Here is a 10,104-nt window from a genome sequence, read left to right as displayed (position 1 = left end):
TTCCTGAGCTGAGTATTCCCCTCAAAAGACTTGCATGCTCACACAGGGTCTATCACTGTCAAGTTTACCATTTACAAGAAGCAGACCAGAACCCAGATAGAAAAGATATGAAACATTTTAATCATCTCAAGCAAAACTAACCCACACTGTCGCTTGAGAGGACTGAGAGGACAATTTCAGGTTGGAGGAATGAATGTATCACGTGCCCTCAATTGTTATTACAATATAGCTTAAAATTGAAAACCATGTACACTTCCGGCCCTGGTGGTTACAAGATGTAGCAAGTATACACATAATCACAACACATAATCATAAGGCTGAGGTGAGAAGATCCTGAGTTTGGTACAGATCCAAGGTAATTGAGAAAGCCTATAGAAAAAAAATTGTAAATATTCAAGGTATTCGTGATGATGCTTTAGTATTTCTACATGCTGTCAGATTATCACCACAGACAAGCTAATTAGCAAAGGAAACACCTTATACTTTATCAAATGCAGAGAGGGTGGGGGGAAGATTTAAGATCTACTCAGTAGATCTTAGAATTATTAACTGGTCACTTTGTTCCCATAAGCTCTCCAGAGCTCCAAAGCCTATGTATCTCACACATCTGAACTATGTACCCTTTAGTGAATATTTCCAAATGCCTCACCCCAGGTCTGATAGCTACCATTTTATACTCTGCATCTATGAACTTGACACTTCTAGCTTTCATACATGCATGAGATCACACAGTATTTGTCTTTCTAGATATGTATTGTTTCACTTGGCTTAATGCCATCTATGTTACTTCAAATAAGATTTTCTTCCTGTGATTTAACATTATAGCATTTGATATACATATATATCTATATGTACATACATGTATAACAATTTCTTTATATATTCACCTAATAACAAATATTTAGGTTCTTCTTCCATATGTGTGTATGTGCACAAGTGCACATGTGCATATATTCACACACACATATACTGTGATTGCAGACATGCATTGCCATAATCCCATCATTATAAATAGTGTTGAAATAAAGATTAGAATGCAAATATCTTTTTTGAGACACTTAATTTCCTTGGATAGACACAAATAAACAAAAGAAAGATTTCTGGAATATATATATAGTTCTAATTTTTCAGTTCTATGTTGGGGAAATAGCTTTTAGTTTATATTGCTTCCTATAGTGCTATAGCAATATACACACCCACCAGCAGTAGTGTAAGGCTAACACCACCAATCTATTTCTCACATTCTCTATACTTGCTACATCTTGTCTTCCTAATAATAACCATCCAAGCAGATATGAAGTCATAATTCCCTGTGATATCAACTCACATTCCCCTTGTATCCAAGCTTGCTTTTCTGTTGCTATGATAAAACAAGCCAAAAGCAATGTAGGGAGGAAATGCTTTATTTGGCTTAAACTTCCAGGTTACAATTTATCACTGAAGGAAGTAAGGGCAAGAACTCAATGCAGGAGCTTGAGGTAGAAACCATAGAGTAGCAGTACAGATGGATGGGCTCCCAAGCTTGTGGTCAGCTACCTTCCTTATACAGGCCTGGCCAAAGCAAACTCTTTCTTCCTTAAGCTGCTTTTGGGCATGTAGTTTATTAGAGCAACAGAAAAGTAACTAACGCAGCCTCTTCTTAGATAAGTATGTTGTAAGATCTATAACCCATTCCATCCTTGCATTTCATTCTCTGGGTTCCATTGCTATACAGTTCTATTATTCTACTTTTGCTTTGTTACCATATATGAAAACATTGTCTTTTTCCACGGAAATGATAATAAATGTCAACTGAATATGATAATAAATGTCAACTGAATACGATAATAAATGTCAACTGAATATGATAAAAAAAAGTCAACTTGTTATAGGTGGTCTTTATTATATTTAGGTAGGTTCCTTCTATATCAATTTCATTGATGGTTTTAGTAATGTATGGATGTCAAATTTTGTCAAATGGTTGTCTCTATTAAGAAGTACATTTGTTTTTCTGATTTTGAAAATGGTAAAGTGGGCTGGGGTTTTATAGCCATGAAGAATTCTTGTCCCAAAGTGTCTAGGAAAAAGAGAGAAGGACATACACACAGAGAAGGGGGGAGGGGGAGGAAGGAAAGAGAGGGGGAGGGAGGGAAGGAGAGAGAGAGCTAAAATATTCTAATTTTAATGACCGTTTTCAGTGTTGCACAGTACTTGAACTAAAAGTAACAAATCCCCTAGATTGGTTTTTCAAAGGAGTATATTTGCACCAGTTTGTCTTTTATGTTTTTATATGTCTTAACAATTAGAAAAGATAAAAATAAACTTTCTAGCAGTGAGACCATTGAAAGGAAGGATATGGGACATAGACAAGAAATAGAGTCCCAAAGTCTCCTAAAAAGCAAGGATCTTAAAAATTTTGTAAATGAAGTATAATATACTTCTCTTCATCTTTATAGATAAACTATAGCAGGAAGAGGAAGTGTAGACAAGTGAGTTTAATCTGTTTTTCTCATGACAAATTATAAAAGCTAATTGTTTTTTAATAAATATTTATAATCACTTCTTACTGGAATTTAAAAATCCTCAAATGTATAATTCTGTGAACTAATCATGAATGTAAAATGTAAAACAACATTTTCTGTTGGAGACCATACCTTGGGAAAGTAGACCTTTCACAGCTTCCCACCCTAACAAGCCAAATGGCCTTGTGCTAACAAGCTGGTCACCTCCCCCTCCTCCCTATTCCCTTCCTGGCACCAGAGACCCTAAAAGCTGAATTAGAGTCCCCTCTTCCTTATCTCTTCCTGACTCCCAAGACTTCTAAGGGCATGAGTTGCATGCTGAGCCCAGCCTGACACCCAAGGCTGTTAAGGAGGGATCTACATTCTGGAGATAGGTCTCGGAGTGCCTCCCGCCTGCAGTCTGAATTAGGTCTTCATGTCCCCAGATGCCCACTTCTTTGTTCTTTGTTAATTCCCCCTCAACCCCTCCCTATTTTCCCTTTGCTGTGTGCTTAAAACCTGGCATTTCAGCCTAGTAAACTGAGACCTTGACAGGAATTCCCTCCTTGGTCTCCGCTTCTCTTTTCCTTCCTCTCATTTCTCTTCAGGTTTGCGGTCCCCCTCGCACCCTCGAATAACTGGGTCCTACTGAGTGGGACAATTTTCTAGGTAAGTAAATTTTACTTTATAGTTTTTAATACTCAACCTAATGAATATTTATTCTAATTTATCCAGAGTCTCATTAAGGGCTCCTTTATTTTTGAAGATAAAGTAGATACACCATAAATGAAAACTAGAACATTTCTAGACCACATGTTCAGTGATCATGCAAGCATCTATAATCTGTCTAAATCACTTTGGTTACACCTTGGTTTGCTTTCTAAGTAAGTTTTTGCTAAGTTTATTTTTCATGATTATCCATAAAAGGTGCTATTGTACTCACTCTCTAAACACAGATAACCTGCTGTGAGTTACCTCCCCATACAACATGAGTGTCTGACATAGTTAATAGCCATGCATGTTCAATAATAAATACTATAGTCAGGTACAAAAATGGTTGATACCAGTTCACACACAATTTTATATTTAACCCTACAAGAATTAGGATATTTTTCTTCTTCTGGTTCAAAATTCTGGGAATTGTTTGACAGATACATATTCTGATACATGAATTTTGAATATCTTAAATATTGAAAATTCAATATTAATCAAGCTTTATAAATTTTCCTAGAAATTCAGTGAATACAAAAGATGAAACACAGAGATGAACAAATGGAAAATTGACTCTCATTGACTGCCTAGTTGTATGATACTGTTCTGACATTCTGCAGCTTTCAGAAAATCAATGTAAAACAGCTCTACTGGACCACAGTAGTCTCTTTGTCAATGACATTCTGTCTTGAAGGTGAATCCCAGAATATCATAAATATTTCAGGCAAGAAGAATGGGATACATGACCCCCAACAAATCCAAATATTGTTAAAATATTGACTGATATCACACACACACAAAGAGAGAGAGAGAGAGAGAGAGAGCAAACTTGTTCTTGCCAATCCTCCTAAAATAAAACTCTACCATGACCACATCCAAAATATAGAGTAACTCAAAACTCAGGGGATTTGTATACAAAAAAAAAAAAAAAAAATCCCACATGTACAAACAGCACTGAAGAATGAGTTCCCAGGCAGGTTATCATCCAGTGTGCTGCAGACTATGGACAGTCAAGGAAGGCTTCAGTCAGCATGAATCACCCTGGCAAGTTATTGGCTTTGAACATGTCTGCTGCACAGACTGGGCTGTACCAGAATTTCCAAACTACTGGGTTTTTAATTATGGCAAGGTATAGCTAAAACATAAGTGTTGTGTATATACATTGTTGATTTCTCTGTGAGAATTTGATATAGGTGTCCACGGCACCATGATTACCATAATTATATTAATTATATTCACCACTATACATAGTCACTATGTATGGTAAGCAAATAACACAATATTTGCTTTCATTATTTTTTGATAAAAAGTGCATCATAGTAACTAGACTCATGATAGTGCAGATTAAAGATGCAGAATTTGCCCATCAGAAAACTCAACGTAAAACTATTTTTGAATTTCTGACAAGTTATTTCCACCACGGGGTGCAATTAATTAATAACACTGCCAGTTGCCTTTGCTCACTAAACGCTATTATACGACATATCATAGCCAATAGGGTTTTCACATTGACTTTTCCTGTCTTCCACTTGATGTACTTGGAAAAAACCATCTGCTTAACAAATATGTATTTGCAAGTAAGATGAACTGCAGATTCAGTTTAAAACCAAAGAAATTATCTTTCTCAAAGTGTACAGAATATTCAATAATGTTAGTCACAACTATTGGCAATGATCTGAACTTGGTCTCTGGCATCAAATATGGCTTTGAGTTGCAAAAGTATTATTTGAGGCTTTTCTATGCCTCCTCAGTTCCCAAATAATGACATGAAACTCTTATTATATTTACTAAAAGGCTTCTAGCACTATAGCTGGGCAGATCCTCATCTATTCTGTCCTGACTATGTTGCCTACTTCCAAGCCATGTGCCCTGTGCCCTGATTCCTGCTATTTTTGTCTTGCCCAACCTGCTTCTGCTCCATTCATGTCCTCCTGGTAATTTCCTCGTGGCATCCCTTTTCTACCTGCACCATCCCCCTCGAAGCATTGAAACTTCCACCTTAACTCTCTTGCCCAGCTAAAGGCTGATCATCTCTATTAACCAATCAGGGGTAATGGAGAACAAGAGATAGGAGATGCTTCAGTAATAATGACAATGCTAAGTCCAGACTGCAACCAGACCTCTGAGGTAGGGTAATCAGCATCTGAATTATACACTACACAAAACCATCACTCAGAATTGAGTCTTCTTAGCTCTTAGTGGTTTGATTTCTTCATCTAAAAAACAGTGCTAGTGATATAAGGATAGTGTCAAAATTGCTATGAAATTAAAATTAGCAAAGCTTGAATTGAGTTCCTATGAAAAATAATATATTAAAATCATTTAACTTTACACATACATTTATAAATACAATCGATACATCAGTTTGCTAGTTACAGCCCCCTTGTCTTTTAATAAATACTCAAGTGATCTTTTCTACTAATCATTAATTTTTGAAGGATCTTAGTCATAATTTAATGTTATCATCAAATATACTTGTAAGCAAATTTGCAAATTATTTTGTAACAAAATTATTGGTTTTTAACGTGAGCTATGGGAATATTTTAATAAGAATTATACATGGATAATTGTAAATTCTGAATTAGGAGTAGATAAAAATGAAGGTTTGTTAGAATACAGATGAACAAAGGTAATGATAGAGTGGGTGGGATATATATGTGTGTGTGTGTGTGTGCATGTGTATATATATATATATATATATATATATATATATATACACACATATATATATATGTATGCATATATATATATATATGCAGAACTCCATAAGCAATGACCTGGGTACTAGGAGAAGAAGGGCTAATAGAAAGAGACTTCCTTACTTTGAGATGACAGCATGTAGATAGACAAGGATGCCATTACTATGAACAGAGAAGACTGGAATGGGGGAAATAGTTCTCTCTGAGTCTGAAGCTTGTGAAATACAGAGATCAAATGAGGAGTCAAATATGTTAATGAGCTGCTCAGAAGATACAACTGAAGTAAATGTGGATATCAACAGTTTGTACATGCAACAAGACTGAGCAAGCAAAAATGTCAAGAAAGACAAGGGCGAAGGGGGCCAATCAGTTAAAATCTAAGTAACTAAAGTTAAAGTGAGGCTGCTGTTAATGTGTCAGGAAGATTCTGAGGAGCCAGGGCAGCACCATGCTTCGGAAAGGAAGGGAAGGATAAAATTTCCACTGTTCACAAACTCAAGTAACATAAAACAAATTAAAGATTTGACAACATAATATTACTGCTTCCCTTAACACAGAGGCAATTTCAGCTAGGTAATGGGATTGAAGGAAAGACTGAGGAGGCTCAAAGAATAAATTGATTACAAAGAATGTGCAAACATCTGTAGGCAGTGGTTAAAAGCATAGATGTGAGGGAACTAGGAAAAGAGGAAGGTTCAGGCAACTATTCTAAGTCTGGAGACGTAAGCTTTGTTTGCTTTCGCTTTCTGTTTCCCTTGTTTCTAATTTTTGAAATTAAAATATGGTTATATCATTTTCCTCTCCCTTTTCTTCCCCTGTAATACTCTTGTATAGTCAGCCTCATTGTCTTTCAAATTTGTGGTTCCCTTTTTCATTAATTTGTATTGCATACATACATGAATACGCATATCCATATATATTCCTAAATACATAAATATAATGTGCTCAGTCTGTACAATGTTACTTATGTTGTGCGTTTTCAGTGACAACTACTATCACTACTCAGTCTACATCCCTGGAGAAAACTTTTTCTCCCACCCCTAGGATTCCACAGTTGCTCACAGCAATTTGTGTAGGGTTGAGGCATCCTGGGCTTTCTCTGTCCACATTACTCTGTCTGTTTTCTTTTAAGAACAGAGGCACAAACATACCTTGGGATGTAATGTTTGTAGGCAAACAATACTGAAATATTATAGTTTTAACATTTCCTGATAAGACAGGGAAGCCAAAACCACATTTCTCAGGTTCTTTTGCCATGCTTCAGCCTAAGATTTTAAACTCCACTAGGAGAGAAACTTTTGTTTTTTCCTTCCTTTCTACTTCTATCTTGATTTAGTAAGGTATTTTTCTCCCTAAAGTTCACTATCAAAGTTGCTGTTAGCAGAGGGTGAAGAAACAAGTTCCTTTGATTTAGGATACTCCAGCAAACAGCTTTCTTCTACCTCTCTTGGAACTGCAAAAATCCAAAAGTGATCTAAAAAAAGTCAAGTATTAAACTCATGGAAGATTGTTTGGAAGGGCGTTTCCAAATAGCACAAAAAGATACCTATGAATGGCAAGGCTCCAACTTGCCAAATTCCCATTTCTAATTTTCATTGGTCCTCTGGGATTTAAAAAAAAAAAAATACCAAGAACTCAAAAAAATTAATCATTACATTTATAAAGCATTTTGCCATTGAAGTTTTAATTTACTAAATCTATGTTCATAGAGTTTTCCTTACTTTTCATCTTTCTTTCTGTTCATTAAGCTATTCAATACAGCATATGCTTAAGTAACTCTTGCTTGTAACATGTTAGCCATTTCTTGTTTTTCAATGAAGCAGAGCTTTCTTGTAAAGATTTGACAGGTTTTTGGTTTTGTTCTTTGTTCTTTGTTTTTGATTCTTGTTTTTTGTTTTGTTTTTCCAGACAGGGTTTCTCTGTGTAGCCTTGGCTGTCCTGGGAATCACTCTGTAGACAAGGCTGGTCTCGAACTCAGAAATCTGCCTGCCTCTTCCTCCCAAGTCCTGGGATTAAAGGGGTGTGCCTCCACTGCCCAGCTTCTTTGACAGTTTTAAGGAATCTTGTAGATGACATTCATTCAAGATGTGTCTGATATTTTTGTTTTTGTTTTTGTTTTCTCCTCATGATTACAAGGGTAAGAACTTGGAATAAAATGCGCCAGGAAAAGCAAGATATCAATCATTCCATCACAACATACCAGACATACAGACTGTCAGTATGGCTTCCCAAAATCTGACTGAAGAGTCATGAGACTCCTGCCCTCCAAGGTTACTCGTTTCCCCAACCTACACTCTAGAATCTTTCCAAGAAAGGAACTCTGTGCAGCCTTGGTGGGAGGAGTGGTAAGATATGCTCCGCTTCATTGACACATGAGGATAAAATTATTTGGAATTTGGAAGAATACATCTTTGGCTGCTATTCACTGACATGCTTACCATTTATTTGCAATCATGTGGAGTTGCAGATATTTATGTGCTATGTTGGCTTATAGGTTCACACACTTCATTGCCTTTGTTTCTCAACTTTGTCTAATTTTGCCAGTAGGAGTTCCTGAATTTAGAAGTTCTGTCCTCCTGGCAGAGCTGCATAACTATGGAGATTGATTTCCTGTGTGAGCTTTATTTATTTAAGTGTGGTTTTATTTACTTTATTTCAGGTCCCATTCATGTTCTCTCTGTGTCTCTGTCTCTCTCTGTCTCTCTCTGTCTCTCTGTCTCTCTGTCTCTCTGTCTCTCCCTCTCCCAAAGAAAGGTATTAGAGCTAAGATATCAGGTATGGATGCTTATGGAGTTACTCTTTCTAGGCTGTGTGACTGGAAAAGGCCAAGAAATATATGTATGTACAATAACTTATCTTTGGATGCATTTCTAAATAATATGTCTGCCTGTAAATGACTGTATCTATGCTAACCCAAAAATAAGTTTGTACTGATTTTGCTAACGCTAATCCATTACACATAGATCAGTCATTCTGCTCTTCATGATTATCAAATATCCAAAAATCCAATATTTGTCTTTAACCATTCTCCATCACTTCATTTAATTTGTAATTTCTGTCTAATATTCTCAGCAATGTCTTTCTTATCCCATGGGAAATGGCGTTATGGTGAATGTACTGTGTCATATTGTTCCCGTGAGTGCTGCCGAGCCATTTCCAAAGTTACTTGGGTAGTACTCTTGGTTCCCTCACTTCAATACATTTCACACATTTGAAATGTAGTTAAATTGGTTTGGTCATATTCTATCTAATTTCATCCCAGATTTATCCAAATTTCTGAAACTTTTCATTAAAATTCATGTACATTAAGGTTCACTTTATGTACAACAAACAACTTAAGAGTTCTGACAAATGCATTACCATATCCCTCCTTAAGTTTTCATAGAGAATTAGTTAATAACATTTAAAAATGCAAATATGTACTGGAACTTTTCAACTTCTATCTTCTTTCCATTAATCGCTAACAACAGTAGATTTTTTTTAACTGTCTCAATAATTTTGCCCTTTAAAAAATGCCCCACAATCAGAGTTATATTAGATAGCTTTTCAGATTGGCTTCTTTTACTGACACTATGAATTTAAGACTTAGCCCTGTCTTTCCATAGCTTAACAGCTTCAAAACATAGTCAGTTTTCTTTGTTAGTGTGTCTGTGTAATAGTTTGTTTGGTTTTAGACAGAATTTTACTAGGTGCCAAAGTCTGTCTTTAAACTCACTATGCATCTCAGGCTGGCCTAGAACTTACTATGACCTCTCAGATCCTGGCATTACATAGGCAGCCACCCTTGCCCAGCCTTTCCATTTGCCTCACAATGAATATTTTGAATCTTCCAGTTTTAACAACTATGAATTAAGCTATGTACAACTGTGTTCATACAAACTTTTGTGAAAACACACATTTTGACATCTGTTGGCCAAGCACCAAGGAATGATTTCTGGATACATGATAAAACTATGTTTAGCTTTGTAGAACATAACATTTGATCTTCACAGAGTTTGGTACCACTTTGCCTTGCTACCAGCAATGAACAGAAGTGGATGCAGTTTCCTGGAGACAGGCATGTGGTGTCGTTTCCCTGTTTGTCTCCATCTGCACCTCTTTGATTGAGATTGGATTCTTAGCATCTTTTCCCCTGTTTATTTTCCATCTCTATTTTCATAAGGTGTCTGTTCAGATGATTTGCCCATTTTTTAATTGAGTGTTTGTTTTCTTTT

The sequence above is a fragment of the Mus caroli genome, unplaced genomic scaffold (genome assembly GCF_978045245.1).
Source record: "Mus caroli unplaced genomic scaffold, Mus_caroli_1 scaffold_10, whole genome shotgun sequence".
Classification (NCBI taxonomy): Eukaryota; Metazoa; Chordata; class Mammalia; order Rodentia; family Muridae; genus Mus; species Mus caroli.
This window is presented reverse-complemented; position numbering follows the sequence as displayed.